The sequence below is a fragment of the Bombina bombina genome, chromosome 1 (genome assembly GCF_027579735.1).
Source record: "Bombina bombina isolate aBomBom1 chromosome 1, aBomBom1.pri, whole genome shotgun sequence".
Lineage (NCBI taxonomy): Eukaryota > Metazoa > Chordata > Amphibia > Anura > Bombinatoridae > Bombina > Bombina bombina.
The window spans coordinates 1063115742-1063132384 of NC_069499.1; the positions used below are offsets into that span (position 1 = coordinate 1063115742).

Here is a 16643-nt window from a genome sequence, read left to right on the forward strand (position 1 = left end):
CAGACTTGAATATTATAGACAGTATGGGATAACCTGGACAGAGAAATAAATAAAAGACAACCTAAATCTAAAGAAGAACTCTGGGAAGTGCTGAAAGAAGCCTGGTATAATATACCTGAAGATTACTTCAGAAAACCTTCAGGACAGTCTCCCCAAAAGAGCTCAAGATGTGCTTAGTGCCAAGGTAGGTCACACTAAATACTAACTTTTGCCTGAAGAATCCATTTTGTTCTGAAAATTGTGTTGTTGTTTTTTTTATATTTTTGTGTACATATTTTCTTTATTTTCTGTTTGTATCTTGATAAACAGACTGATAAATAAATATGGATGGTCATTAAAACAATGGTGGCCTAAGACGTTTGCACAGTACTGTGTACGTGTGTGTGTACAGATTGACCAAGTGGCAGGGAAAAGAAATACCCAATGTTTATTAATGATACACTCCTACAAGGAAACAAGTTTTCTTCCTGGATAACATTGTACGTGGCTTGATACATGCTTCCTTCACAAAGATAAATCTGCCCACTTCCAGGTCATCTTATCGGATGATCCAATTTTCAGCCTTGCCCAACACCTCGCCATCTAAAACCCAGCACTCACTTACAAGCTCTCAGCTAAGATTTAAAAGCAAAAATGGAACGGTTAGTCACCGCATCTGGCCAAATTTGACAAGCTCAGGTACCACATCAAGGTCCTTTCCAATACCTGAGACCCTAAAACAGCCACACAATGCAAGCTTTCAAATCCAAACAAACTGAAAACAAGGGAAGGGTGCACAGGAATATGTAATCACCCTAGACATATACAAAACACAGAAGGGAACTGCACTCTGATACCGGACCGGGTAAACATCCCATGACCCTGCAACATGCTCAGCCCTGGGTGCCACTGGCACTCACAGGAAGCTGTGCTGTCCCCAGAGCCACAAGCAGTTAACCCCAGACAGGTCTGGGTGCAAGAACCATCGGGAAAATTACAAAACAAATTAATACAACACACAGAGAAAACTCAGCACTCACTTACAAGCTCTCAGCTAAGATTTAAAAGCAAAAATGGAAAGGTTAGTCACCGCATCGGGCCAAATGGGACAAGCTCAGGTACCACGTCAAGGTCCTTTCCAATACCTGAGACCCTAAAACAGCCACACAATGCAAGCTTTCAAATCCAAACAAACTGAAAACAAGGGAAGGCTGCACAGGAATATGTAATCAACCTAGACATATACAAAACATGGAAGGGAACTGCACTCTCATACCAGACCGGGTACACATCCCATGACCCTGCAACATGCTCAGCCCTGGGTGCCACTGGCACTCACAGGAAGCTGTGCTGTCCCCAGAGCCACAAGCAGTTAACCCCAGACAGGTCTGGGTGCAAGAACGATAGGGAAAATTACAAAACAAATTAATAAAACACACAGAGAAAGCCCAGCACTCACAAGCTCTCAGCTAAGATTTAAAAGCAAAAATGGAAAGGTTAGTCACCACATCTGGCCAAATGGGACAAGCTCAAGTACCACGTCAAGGTCCTTTCCAATACCTGAGACCCTAAAACAGCCACACAATGCAAGCTTTCAAATCCAAACAAACTGAAAACAAGGGAAGGGTGCACAGGAATATGTAATCACCCTAGACATATACAAAACACGGAAGGGAACTGCACTCTCATACCGGACCGGGTACACATCCCATGACCCTGCAACATGCTCAGCCCTGGGTGCCACTGGCACTCACAGGAAGCTGTGCTGTCCCCAGAGCCACAAGCAGTTAACCCCAGACAGGTCTGGGTGCAAGAAGCATAGGGAAAATTACAAAACAAATTAATACAACACACAGAGAAAACCCAGCACTCACTTACAAGCTCTCAGCTAAGATTTAAAAGCAAAAATGGAAAGGTTAGTCACCGCATCTGGCCAAATGGGACAAGCTCAGGTACCACGTCAAAGCTTCCTGTGAGTGCCAGTGGCACCCAGGGCTGAGCATGTTGCAGGGTCATGAGATGTGTACCCGGTCCGGTATCAGAGTGCAGTTCCCTTCCGTGTTTTGTATATGTCTAGGGTGATTACATATTCCTGTGCACCCTTCCCTTGTTTTCAGTTTGTTTGGATTTGAAAGCTTGCATTGTGTGGCTGTTTTAGGGTCTCAGGTATTGGAAAGGACCTTGACGTGGTACCTGAGCTTGTCCCATTTGGCCAGATGCAGTGACTAACCTTTCCATTTTTGCTTTTAAATCTTAGCTGAGAGCTTGTGAGTGCTGGGTTTTCTCTGTGTGTTGTATTAATTTGTTTTGTAATTTTCCCGATGGTTCTTGCACCCAGACCTGTCTGGGGTTAACTGCTTGTGGCTCTGGGGACAGCACGTCCTGTGAGTGCCAGTGGCACCCAGGGCTGAGCATGTTGCAGGGTCATGGGATGTGTACTCGGTCAGGTATGAGAGTGCAGTTCCCTTCCGTGTTTTGTATATGTCATGGGTGATTACATATTACTGTGCACCCTTCCCTTGTTTTCAGTTTGTTTGGATTTGAAAGCTTGCATTGTGTGGCTGTTTTATGGTCTCGGGTATTGGAAAGGACCTTGTCGTGGTACCTGAGCTTGTCCCATTTGGCCAGATGCGGTGACTAACCTTTCCATTTTTGCTTTTAAATCTTAGCTGAGAGCTTGTAAGTGAGTGCTGGGTTTTCTCTGTATGTTATATATATATATATATATATATATATATATATATATATATATATATATATATATATATATATATATATATATATGTGTGTGTGTGTGTAAATATATAATTATATATTAGTGTGTATATATATAATTATATATGTGTGTGTGTATATATATATATATATATATATATATATAACTACAGAAAATAAAGGGAGAGATTAAATACATCTTGAACTAAACTTCAAAGTAAAGTCAAGTATTCAATATATGTATATGTGCCTTGCTGGATGTTAGCCAGCAAAAAAGGCACTGGTGCAGACCCTCTGAAAATAGATAAGTTCAAAAAAGTAAATAGAAAAGAAAATCAGACTTCTATATTCATGTCTGAAAAATGAGAGGGGATACAGCACTTTTTTTTTGGGGGGGGGGGGTAATTGGTAAGCTAGGCAATTTCTCAGGCAAACACAAACTTATAGACGGGTTCAGCAAAAACATATAAGTTTATTTACAGCGAACAAACTACCACCTGTAAAGTATGATATATCAACAATTACCTTATATCAACTAATCTCTATACCGCTGCAGCAGATTACACAAGGATACTCATAAAGATGGTACAAAGCTATTACAATGTGTCACATAGGCATATACATATCTATATAACAAATGCTAAATAGATTAAGATTATGGCAAAGTAAGGGTTGTCACTCACAATTGCTGTTGGTAAGTAGCCAAAAGTTCCATGATATATGCATAAGTAGAGATGAAATTGAAATGATACAACCTGTCTCTGCAAGGATGTTTGGTACCTCCGCTGTATTTCCACACGGCACCAAGTATTCTATGCTCTTTTTCAGAGCAGTTTGTAAGCACACAACTGGAAGATGAGGTAAAAACATCCTCAAATATCCAGGAGAATAAAGGTGAGCTTCTGTGTTTTTTCTCAAAAGAGGGTTACTGGAAAACGAGGTAAATACGTCCTCCGGTATCCAGGTAGAGGCCTTATACCTTATAGATGGACCTATACTCTTAATACAGTTTCTCCAAATGGCCTAAATGAGAAGATTGAATATGCATCCTTTTTAGGTTAAATTTGGATCTTCAAATCAAGTTCCTTTGCAATAGGCAGTTATTAATCAACATCTGAAAAAGGTGTTTTATAGACCTTTTACACTTCCCAATCCAATATTTATTTATTTTTTCCCCCAATCCAATATATTTATATAAACTCTTTGAAATATAAGGTCTGTGACTTTTTACACTATATTTCAAAATATTTAGTAAATTTTATTACAAATATAATATTCTCTGCTTTTTAGCTTATATATCTTTTTTTGATACAAATGTATATACGGGTCGGCATACATCTAAGTAATATTACTACTGCACCTCTTTTTGCTACATTGTGTGTTTAATTGAATTGTTACTTTGTAAAGTGTTATTCAACTCAATAGGTCTGAATCTCTCGTATCCAATGAGGAATCATTTGGGTTATCAGAAGGTTTGTCACACCCACAAATAGTTGGATCCAATAAAGAGGCCAGTAATGCAACCTATGGACAGTCCTGACGAGGCCCTAGCTTTTGCTAAGCATAATGGGGCGAAACGCACGTCGACTGACACTTATAAATTCAGCAGCAGTGTTTGGCGTTTGTTAGGTGATATCCTGAAATATCTTCTACCGGTTCTCTGTCAGTCACCAATGGAGCAAGGTGATACGGCCTATCTGAGAGGAGAAATGGCTGATAAGCCGAGAATATATCGCCATAAGCCGCTGTAGTTAAAAATCTACAGGCGGTATCTAATTGCCACCCTGCTGTCTTATGAACTCTGCACCTGTAAAGCAACTACTCAACAATTCATTCACCTGTCTGGAAGGTCTCTACCTGGATACCTGAGGACGTATTTACCTCGTTTTCCAGTAACTGTTGAACAACCTGCTTTTGAGAAAACACACAGAAGCTCACCTTTATTCTCCTGGATATTTAAGGACATTTTTGCCTCGTTTTCCAGTTGTGTGCTTACAATCTGCTCTGAAAAAGAGCATAAAATACTTGGTGCCGCGTGGAAATACAGCGGATGTATCAAACATCCTTGCAGAGACAGGTTGTATAATTTCAATTTCATCTCTACTTATGCATATATCATGGAACGTTTGGCTACTTACCAACAGAAATTTGTTGTCATTCCTTGAGTTGAGTGACAACCATTGCTTTGCCATAATCCTAATCGATTTAGCATTTGTTATATAGATATGTATATACCTATGTGACACATTGAAATAGCTTTGTACCATCTTTATGAGTATCCTTGTGTAACCCGCTGCAGCGGTATAGAGATTAGTTGATATAAGGTAATTGTTGATATATCATACTTTACAGGTGCTAGTTTGTTCACTGTAAATAAACTTATATGTGTTTGCTGAACTCGTCTATAAGTTTGTGTTTGCCTGAGAAGTTGCCTAGCTTACCTATTACCCCAGAAAAAGAGTGCTTTATCCCCTCTCATTTTTCTGACACACAATTAGAAGTCTGAATTTATTTTCTATTTACTTTTTTGAACTTATATATACTGTGTGTGTCGATATATATATATATATATATATATATATATATATATATATATACACACACACACACACACACACACACTAATGCTGTCAACTGCTTAGCGCCTTTTAAGTGAGTCAGTAACCTTATCTCATATTCAAAACATCATAATAATTTACGCCCAGATTTTTAGTTTGTCTAAGTGCTGTGTATGATTGATTAAATATAGCAATTTTCTCTTTACATTTTAGCATAAAGGTATATTACTAGAGAACTGAAAATGGGCAAGATTAAGATATACAGCAATTAAAATGTCATGCTGACAAAAAGTGTTTGGAATTCAGAGTAATAATAATAGTAGTGATAATTATAACCTGAAGCCACATTAAATCCTACAGATTGAGGCACCAGAAGCCAAATCGTAGATATTGGTCCAAAGATCATGAAACACAGACAGAAAGGCAAGTGTCAGCCAGAGTTTCCAACCTTTAAAAAGAGAGGGGGGAAAGCCTACCTTAAAATATTAGTATTAAAATTAGATATTTTCCAAGTCAGAAAGACTCATAAACAAAAATGAAGAGGCCTCTCCGCTTTGCCAGTCCCTTTGTTATTATGTACAGTTTGTTTGCTCTACCTCATCTCTCCATTATTTAGATGAGCAGCATAAAGTACTATATAAGTGACAAAAGTTGGAGAAGTTCATAGAATCTCTATTTAAAATTATATTACATACATTTCTTCGTTGTTCCTTTCGAAAATATATTTTTTTTAAATCTATTATATTTTTCCTGTGTCTGAAATACATTACGCTCAAAATGAACTTGCACAAAATGTTTATGTACGTATAGTCAGGGGCGGTTCTACACAGGGGCCCACAGGGGCCAGTGCCCCTGTAAAAATGTCCCTGGCCCCCCCTGAGCTGGCCACTGAGCTGACTGAAAAATACCGGACAAGATCAAGGCTATTTATCTGCTTCCCTGTCCCTGAAATGCTGTCTAGTCAAAGCTTGGGGTTAACAAAGTGAAGTAAAACTTGTGCCCCCTCCCCTTTCAGAGATGTGCTATCTGAACTATGTAGCACTAGTTACGTGCATAGACTTCTTTTTTTAATTACATTTTTTTCTACTCAGTGTGTATGTATGTATGTATGTATGTGTGTGTGTATATATATATATATATATATATATATATATATATATGTGTGTGTATGTGTTTGTGTATATGTGTATAGTTGTGTGTGTATATATATATATATATATATATATATATATATAAATATATATATATATGTGTGTGTGTGTGTGTGTATGTATGTGGGTGTATGTGTGTGTATATGTGTTTGTGTATGTATGTGTGCATATGTGTGAGTGTGTATATATACGTGTGTATATATGTGTGCGTGTGTATGTATGTATGGATGTGTGTGTGTGTATGTGTATGTATATGTGTATGTATATATGTGTGTGTGTATTTGTATGTATATATATGTATATATATATATATATATATATATATATATATATATATATATATATATATACACACACAAATTATAAATATATATATATATATATCTATATCATTTGTTTCCGTTTTTTAATGTGCCCCCCTGATTAAACACTGGCCCCACCTTGGCCCCCCCCAGTAAAATTTGTCTAGAACCGCCACTGCGTATAGTAAAAAAGTTTATTCTGCCAGCCTTTCTTTTACTTTTTCTTTCCAAAATGTGCTTTTAGCAGGAGTGCATTCTGCATACATAAGTATTCTAGGGCTTGCCTTATTTTTTTGTAGGAGTGTGCTCTTAACCAACATTGGGTAGTGATTTTCCTGCCCACCTGCTTTTTACTTTACTGCCACTTGGGCTGTCTGAGTAGCAGACAGGGCCACCAATCTTTTCCCCTTCTCTCCTTGCAGGTGTAAGGCACTCTACTTGCCAGGAAGAAGAGAGCTGGTTTAGGCTTTTGTGAGTTGAGTGTAGGATGAACTAGCCCATTCCTTACTTGGTATTCCAGAGGTTTGGATGCAGTGCAAGTCACATGTGAAACTTAACAATACCAATCCATCCTAATATCTGTCCTATTTTGCCAGAGAGCACAAAGCAAAATAGGGGACTGGTAGCAGCTTTATACAGGCGGTATAATGACAAAAACTGTATTCATAGCATTATTTATTTGTTATACTGGCAACACAAATGTGCATTACCATTGTGTTTTACTTGCATCTAAAGTCTTCGCAAAAACTTACTAATGCGTTATTTTGATGAGTCACATTTGAAATGTGGAAATTTTGAAAACAGGTATCTTTACTCAGCAGACTTTATAGAAAAGAGAGTTGTCTTTTAAGGAAGATATCTTTCAACAAACTACTGATGGTAGAGGGATGTCTCAAGTCAACTAGATTACATTCAGGTATACTCTGAGCCTTCCAGTCAATGATTTGTGCGTTCATACATAATCATCAAGGAATTTTGACAGCAAATAAAGTAGCTGATTCCGTTTCAGCAACAGGGAACCCAAAATGTAATTATCCAGAATGGTGCACCTCTCTCTATTAGTTTGCTGGCTTAACTGTCCATTCTCCACACCTCAACCCAAGGGCAACTATATGCTCAAATTCCCTCAGATTCCAACTTTATTCAAAAGACACACATGGCACAATTTTTTTTTTAAATAAAATTAAGCACATAGTCTTACACATTGTCAGCTTTGAAACCCTCATAATCATAGACCTCAGTTTCCCTTACTCTCCTAATTATTTTAACATCATCCCACTGGTGGGCTGATACTCCTCTCCAGATGACATCACAATGAGAAAAGCAACAACTAATTAAACATATAAAAATCATTCTAGAAAAATGTGTTATAACTTTATGTAGCATATATATATATGTGTGTGTGTGTGTGTGTGTGTGTACAGTTTTTTGGAATTCTATTAACATTTGCTTTATTCTTGTGATATGCTTTGTTGAAGAGCATACCTAGGTAGGCAGCGTGGTCATGTAGGGTGTACTTTCTGGCAGCAGTTTGTGCAAACTTCTGTCATCTAGTGTTTCTTCAAATGCATATGGGGAAAAGGTTATTAAATGAGCCTGCTCTAAAATAAAATAGAAGCAATTTGATATCTGTGGCGCTAGAGGAAAGCTAAACACTAAATACTATATGGCTAATATAATATAAAAATCAAATTGATAAAATAATAATATTTAAAGGGACATGAAACCCAAAATTTTTCTTTCATGATTTAGATAGGGGATACAATTTTAAACAACTTTCCAATTTACTTCTGTCATTTAATGTGCTTCCTTCTATTGTTATCCTTTGCTGAAAGGTTTATCTAGGCAAGCTCAGAAGCAGCAGAGAACCTATGTTCTAGCTGTTGATTGGTGGCTGAATATATATATATATATATCGATTGTGATTAGCTCACCAATGTGTTCAATTAGAAATCAGTAGTGCATTGCTGCTCCTTCAACAAATGATACCAAGAGACTGAAATAAATTAGATATAAAAAGTAAATTTGAAAGTTGTTTAAAATTGTATTCTCTATCTGAATCATGAAAGAAAATTTTTGAGTTTCATGTCCCTTTAATATAGGTTATATAAACCACAACAAGTGAATAAAAAGTAAATAAAAAAAATCATAAAAGTGTACACAGCTAGTAATCCACAACAGGAATCAAATATGACAGTTTAAAACAATTGATACAAACATATTAAAAACAGTGGCATATATCTTTAAATATGCAATACATGAAACATAGACTGGCTACTTAAAGTTCTATAGCACAGTCTAAGGCAGCAGTCGAAATCAATGATCGATTCAAGTGTAGCAAGCACTTTGACTCCTATCTTTGTGGGGTTTTTTTCTGCAAATGCATAACATTGTTAAAACCATCCTTGCAAAATGGCTGCCGTATAGTGTTCCATACACATGAACACTCCTGAGCCTACCTACCTACTTTACAACAAAGAGAACAAAGTAAATTTAAACATAAAAATAAATTGTAGGTTTTTTTTTTTAATTTTGCAGCCTGTGAATCATAAAAGAAAAAAGTGTTTAGTGTCCCTTTAACAATAATACTTTCTTATATGCACATTGTTGAGTGTAGTTTCCCTTTTACAATCATGTTATACTAGCTTTTTTTTTCTTTATAGGACAGTGTTACTTAGACCAAATTACTGTGTTCAAAAAGAGGAAAGATTTTAATTTGTAGATTAGTTGGGCTCAGTCAAATAACTTTTTCAGTTCATGGTTTGTGTGGAAAATAAAGTAATGTATTCCAGTTTATCATCAGGGTTCAGCTTTTACTTTGTGATATGACTTGTGTTTGGCCACAAAAATGAAATGTTATTATGGAACAAGGATAAACCAAGGTTCCATTTACCAATACATACACAAAGATACAGAATGCAAACACTAAGGCCTAGATTTGGAGTTCGGCGGTAAAAGGGCTGTTAACGCTCCGCGGGCTTTTTTCTGGCCGCACCATAAATTTAACTCTGGTATCGAGAGTTAAAACAAATGCTGCGTTAGGCTCCAAAAAAGGAGCGTAGAGCATTTTTACCGCAAATGCAACTCTCGATACCAGAGTTGCTTACGGACGCGGCCGGCCTCCAAAACGTGCTCGTGCACGATTCTCCCATAGGAAACAATGGGACTGTTTGAGCTGAAAAAAAACCTAACACCTGTAAAAAAGCAGCGTTCAGCTCCTAACGCAGCCCCATTGTTTCCTATGGGGAAACACTTCCTACGTCTGCACCTAACACCCTAACATGTACCCCGAGTCTAAACACCCCTACCCTTACACTTATTAACCCCTAATCTGCCGCCCCCGCTATCGCTGACCCCTGCATTACACTTTTAACCCCTAATCTGCCGCTCCGTAAAACGCCGCCACCTACGTTATCCCTATGTACCCCTAATCTGCTGCCCTAACATCGCCGACCCCTATGTTATATTTATTAACCCCTAATCTGCCCCCCACAACGTCGCCGACACCTACCTACACTTATTAACCCCTAATCTGCCGAGCGGACCTGAGCGCTACTATAATAAAGTTATTAACCCCTAATCCGCCTCACTAACCCTATCATAAATAGTATTAACCCCTAATCTGCCCTCCCTAACATCGCCGACACCTACCTTCAATTATTAACCCCTAATCTGCCGACCGGAGCTCACCGCTATTCTAATAAATGTATTAACCCCTAAAGCTAAGTCTAACCCTAACACTAACACCCCCCTAAGTTAAATATAATTTTTATCTAACGAAATAAATTAACTCTTATTAAATAACTTATTCCTATTTAAAGCTAAATACTTACCTGTAAAATAAATCCTAATATAGCTACAATATAAATTATAATTATATTATTGCTATTTTAGGATTAATATTTATTTTACAGGCAACTTTGTAATTATTTTAACCAGGTACAATAGCTATTAAATAGTTAAGAACTATTTAATAGTTACCTAGTTAAAATAATAACAAATTTACCTGTAAAATAAATCCTAACCTAAGTTATAATTAAACCTAACACTACCCTATCAATAAAATAATTAAATAAACTACCTACAGTTACCTACAATTAACCTAACACTACACTATCAATAAATTAATTAAACACAATTCCTACAAATAAATACAATTAAATAAACTAGCTAAAGTACAAAAAATAAAAAAGAACTAAGTTACAGAAAATAAAAAAATATTTACAAACATAAGAAAAATATTACAACAATTTTAAACTAATTACACCTACTCTAAGCCCACTAATAAAATAACAAAGCCCCCCAAAATAAAAAATTCCCTACCCTATTCTAAATTAAAAAAGTTACAAGCTCTTTTACCTTACCAGCCCTGAACAGGGCCCTTTGCGGGGCATGCCCCAAGAATTTCAGCTCTTTTGCCTGTAAAAAAAAACATACAATACCCCCCCCCAACATTACAACCCACCACCCACATACCCCTAATCTAACCCAAACCCCCCTTAAATAAACCTAACACTAAGCCCCTGAAGATCTTCCTACCTTGTCTTCACCATCCAGGTATCACCGATCCGTCCTGGCTCCAAGATCTTCATCCAACCCAAGCGGGGGTTGGCGATCCATAATCCGGTGCTCCAAAGTCTTCATCCTATCCGGCAAGAAGAGGACATCCGGACCGGCAAACATCTTCTCCAAGCGGCATCTTCGATCTTCTTCCATCCGGTGCGGAGCGGGTCCATCTTGAAGCAGGCGACGCGGATCCATCCTCTTCTTCCGATGTCTCCCGACTAATGACGGTTCCTTTAAGGGACGTCATCCAAGATGGCGTCCCTCGAATTCCGATTGGCTGATAGGATTCTATCAGCCAATCGGAATTAAGGTAGGAATTTTCTGATTGGCTGATGGAATCAGCCAATCAGAATCAAGTTCAATCCGATTGGCTGATCCAATCAGCCAATCAGATTGAGCTCGCATTCTATTGGCTTTTCCGATCAGCCAATAGAATGCGAGCTCAATCTGAGTGGCTGATTGGATCGGCCAATCGGATTGAACTAGAGTCTGATTGGCTGATTCCATCAGCCAATCAGAAAATTCCTACCTTAATTCCGATTGGCTGATAGAATCCTATCAGCCAATCGGAATTCGAGGGACGCCATCTTGGATGACGTCCCTTAAAGGAACCGTCATTAGTCGGGAGACATCGGAAGAAGAGGATGGATCCGCGTCGCCTGCTTCAAGATGGACCCGCTCCGCACCGGATGGAAGAAGATCGAAGATGCCGCTTGGAGAAGATGTTTGCCGGTCCGGATGTCCTCTTCTTGCCGGATAGGAGGAAGACTTTGGAGCCTCTTCTGGACCTCTTCAGCACTGGATTATGGATCGCCAACCCCCCCTTGGGTTGGATGAAGATCTTGGAGCCAGGACGGATCGGTGATACCTGGATGGTGAAGACAAGGTAGGAAGATCTTCAGGGGCTTAGTGTTAGGTTTATTTAAGGGGGGTTTGGGTTAGATTAGGGGTATGTGGGTGGTGGGTTGTAATGTTGGGGGGGGGGTATTGTATGTTTTTTTTTACAGGCAAAAGAGCTGAACTTCTTGGGGCATGCCCCGCAAAGGGCCCTGTTCAGGGCTGGTAAGGTAAAAGAGCTTGTAACTTTTTTAATTTAGAATAGGGTAGGGAATTTTTTATTTTGGGGGGCTTTGTTATTTTATTAGGGGGCTTAGAGTAGGTGTAATTAGTTTAAAATTGTTGTAATATTTTTCTTATGTTTGTAAATATTTTTTTATTTTCTGTAACTTAGTTCTTTTTTATTTTTTGTACTTTAGATAGTTTATTTAATTGTATTTATTTGTAGCAATTGTGTTTAATTAATTTATTGATAGTGTAGTGTTAGGTTAATTGTAGGTAATTGTAGGTAGTTTATTTAATTATTTTATTGATAGGGTAGTGTTAGGTTTATTTGTAACTTAGGTTAGGATTTCTTTTACAGGTAAATTTGTAATTATTTTAACTAGGTAACTATTAAATAGTTCTTAACTATTTAATAGCTATTGTACCTGGTTAAAATAAATACAAAGTTGCCTGTAAAATAAATATTAATCCTAAAATAGCTATAATATAATTATAATTTATATTGTAGCTATATTAGGGTTTATTTTACAGGTAAGTATTTAGCTTTAAATAGGATTAATTTATTTAATAAGAGTTAATTTATTTCGTAAGATGTAAATTATATTTAAGTTAGGGGGGTGTTAGTGTTAGGGTTAGACTTAGCTTTAGGGGTTAATACATTTATTAAAATAGCGGTGAGCTCCGATCGGAAGATTAGGGGTTAATAATTGAAGGTAGGTGTCGGCGATGTTAGGGAGGGCAGATTAGGGGTTAATACTATTTATTATAGGGTTAGTGAGGCGGATTAGGGGTTAATAACTTTATTATAGTAGCGCTCAGGTCCGCTCGGCAGATTAGGAGTTAATAAGTGTAGGCAGGTGTCGGCGACGTTGAGGGGGGCAGATTAGGGGTTAATAAATATAATATAGGGGTCGGCGGTGTTAGGGGTAGCAGATTAGGGGTACATAGGGATAACGTAGGTGGCGGCGATTTGCGGTCGGAAGATTAGGGGTTAATTATTTTAAGTAGCTTGCGGCGACGTTGTGGGGGGCAAGTTAGGGGTTAAGAAATATAATATAGGGGTCGGCGGGGTTAGGGGCAGCAGATTAGGGGTACATAAGTATAACGTAGGTGGCGGTCGGCAGATTAGGGGTTAAAAATTTTAATCGAGTGGCGGCGGTGTGGGGGGACCTCGGTTTAGGGGTACATAGGTAGTTTATGGGTGTTAGTGTACTTTAGGGTACAGTAGTTAAGAGCTTTATAAACCGGCGTTAGCCAGAAAGCTCTTAACTCCTGCTATTTTCAGGCGGCTGGAATCTTGTCGTTAGAGCTCTAACGCTCACTGCAGAAACGACTCTAAATACCAGCGTTAGAAAGATCCCATTGAAAAGATAGGCTACGCAAATGGCGTAGGGGGATCTGCGGTATGGAAAAGTCGCGGCTGAAAAGTGAGCGTTAGACCCTTTAATCACTGACTCCAAATACCAGCGGGCGCCCAAAACCAGCGTTAGGAGCCTCTAACGCTGGTTTTGACGGCTACCGCCGAACTCCAAATCTAGGCCTAACAGTTTTCCAGAGCTTGAGTGCATTTGGTCTTGGCCATTTTTTTTCTTTTCCCTGCTGAAGTATGGCTCATCTATGCAAAGTGTAAGGGTTAAATGGACATTAAAGTCAAAATTCAACTTTCATAATACAGTTAGAACATGTCATTTTGATCAATTTTCCAATTTACTTTTATCTAATTTGCCTAGTTCCCTTAGCATCCTTTGTTGAAAAGCATACCTAGGTAGGTTTAAGTAACTAGCTGGGGATTGGTGACTGCACATATATGCTGTCTTCATTGGCCAAACCGATGTGTTCCGCTAGCTTCTAGTAGTGAATTGCTGCTCCTTCAACAAAGGATAACATACCACGACAATGAAGCAAATTTAATAATAGAACTAAAAGTTGTTTAAAATTGTATTTTCGCCTCTAACTGAATCGGAAAAGAAAAATGTTAGGTTTCATGTACCTTTTATGAGCGGCACTATATATTTGTTTGTCTATCTATCTATCTATCTATCTATCTATCTATCTATCTATCTATGTATCTGTCTATCTACCTGTGATTGGTGTTTGCGGTGCTGCGTTCAGTTTTCTTCACTTGCTTGTGCACCTGTCTCCCTCTACTTATTCCTGTAAGGGAGGCTAACCCACTACTGCTCCTGTGCATAGTGCTATATTTTCCCCTTACAGCATTCAACAACGTCCTTGTGCATTAGCCAAATTATATGTTTTTTTTATTGTAATCTTTTTATAATAATTACAGCAACAATAAAGCTGCACATTTTTATCTTTTAATGTTTTTTTTCCCAAACAGAATTTGTGCTGGCCATAATTTTGCTATTTTTTTATTTTGGATTTAGATTCTGAAGTTGAGATATCATTGAAAATATCAAGACTTTCTAGTGATTTCCAGATGTCTGATCATTCTCCTTCTGTAAGTAAAATTGCCAGTACATATTTGGTTGAAGCGACATAAACACCTTGTAATTATAGGACTATTCTGTAGTCTTTCAATAAATCATTATATCAACATAGTGTAAAATTTTCTGAATACATTACTACCTTTTTGCTGCCATTGTTTTTCAGTGGCTTAAGTCTTATAAACACTTGACTATTTGGAGGAGTCAAATCCTTATCTGTTACTGAAGACAAGCCTCGCCACTATCATTTTGTTATCAAGATTTACATTGTTTTGCAGTATTTTATTATCTTGACTGAGGCCAGTTAGGTACATATATGTAGCAGGGTTAGGCTTGTGAAGTCTGCAGTGGGTATTTCCAACTCTCGGAATTGGAAAACCCCTAATTTTCAGATATGAAACAGGAAAAATAATAATAGAAGTGTATTGCAAAGTTTGTTTTACTATGGATAACTAAATATTTTATGTTGCAATATGTGTCATGTCATTTTTAATGTTTTTATTAAGCAATTCAAATGTATATCAGATACAGCATGGGTCTTGTGACCTTGAGAAAGGACATTCCCAGTTGCCAGTGTAATATCAATTCTTACTCCACATAGAAAGCTCACTTTCAGGTAATTTGGTCCAGAGAAAAATCCTTCTCAAACACAAACCTTGTTAAATCCGGTGTGGTGTGTTTTTTGTCATCGCAATATTTTATACAGCATTAACCAGAGGGGTCAGCTCTGCATTGATTGCAAATGTGTTTAGTACTTGCTCTGTTTTTTTTCTGTTTTACAAACTAGCTCAGGTATTCTGTACAGAAAGAAAATATGTATTAGCTGCCATATCCCACTAAACAAAAACGTGACGGTGTCTCTTGTATTATTAATCAATGTTCTCCATAAATAGTAAAGGGGTCGACTTACGGAACGTGCTCATAACTCATTTTCAAGTGTTTTTCTGCCTTTTTTTCCAAAGTCACATTGCTAGAACAGAGCAGTTTTGTTACGTTTCTGAACATTACTTAAACCCTTTGGTTGCCAAAGATGGTTGCAATTCTAGCAATAGAAGGGTTAAGGAAACAGAACTTTTTGCAGGCATGAGCTTATTAGTAAGACCGATTCTTTTCTTATAGAACACGATTAGTACTTTTCATAATTTGTTTACAAAAAGGGGAAGATTTATTGTGATCTGTACAAGGCACCATTTCCTCTCGTAAACATATATAAATGTTTATGGAGGAGGAAACACCTATGCGATTTCTGCAGAAAAATATATATCCCGCTTAATTAAAGGGGCCATAAAGTAAAAATTTAATTCAGAATAGAGCATGCAATTAGAAAACGCATTTCAAATTTATTTATGTTATCAAATTTGCTTCATTTTTTGGTATCCTTTGTTAAAGGGTAAATTTCAGGAGCAAGATGTCATAGTGCTAAAGACACGTGTACACTCCTATAAGCCTACCTAGGTTTACACTTCAACAAATAATATTTAGAGAACAAAGCATATTTCATAATAAATTACATGAAAAACTTTTTGAAATTTCATGCTTTCTATGAATCATGAAAGTAAAATTTTGACTAGTGTCCCTTTAGTTGTTTTTTTTACAAAACGTAATCATTTGCGTCCTACTAAAAAAAAGTAACAAAAACAATATGAACATTGCATATGGTATGGTGAACTTTCAGGTTTAAAGGGGCATAATACTCATATGCTAGATCACTTGAAACTGATACAATATAACTGTAAAAAACTGACAGGAAAATATCACCTGAGCATCTCTATGTAAAAAAGGCAGATATTTTACCTCACAATTTCCTCAGCTCAGCAGAGTAAATTCTGTGTAAAAAGTTATACTCAGCTGCTGCCCAGCTGCAGG

At 37.5% G+C, this 16643-nt stretch overlaps 1 protein-coding gene across 5 annotated transcripts in view; it reads left to right on the top strand.

The window, feature by feature from the left end:
- SULF2 (sulfatase 2) overlaps positions 1-16643 on the top strand; it is a 904152-nt gene that overhangs the window by 376388 nt on the left and 511121 nt on the right. For 4 of the 5 annotated variants that reach the window (XM_053690481.1, XM_053690402.1, XM_053690933.1 and 1 more), the window contains one exon: positions 14718-14791. The exons of the other annotated variant lie outside the window; for it this stretch is intronic. The gene's annotated coding sequence lies outside the window, so the exon portion shown is untranslated. The remainder of the gene's footprint in view (positions 1-14717; positions 14792-16643) is intronic. 5 annotated transcript variants of the gene reach the window in all.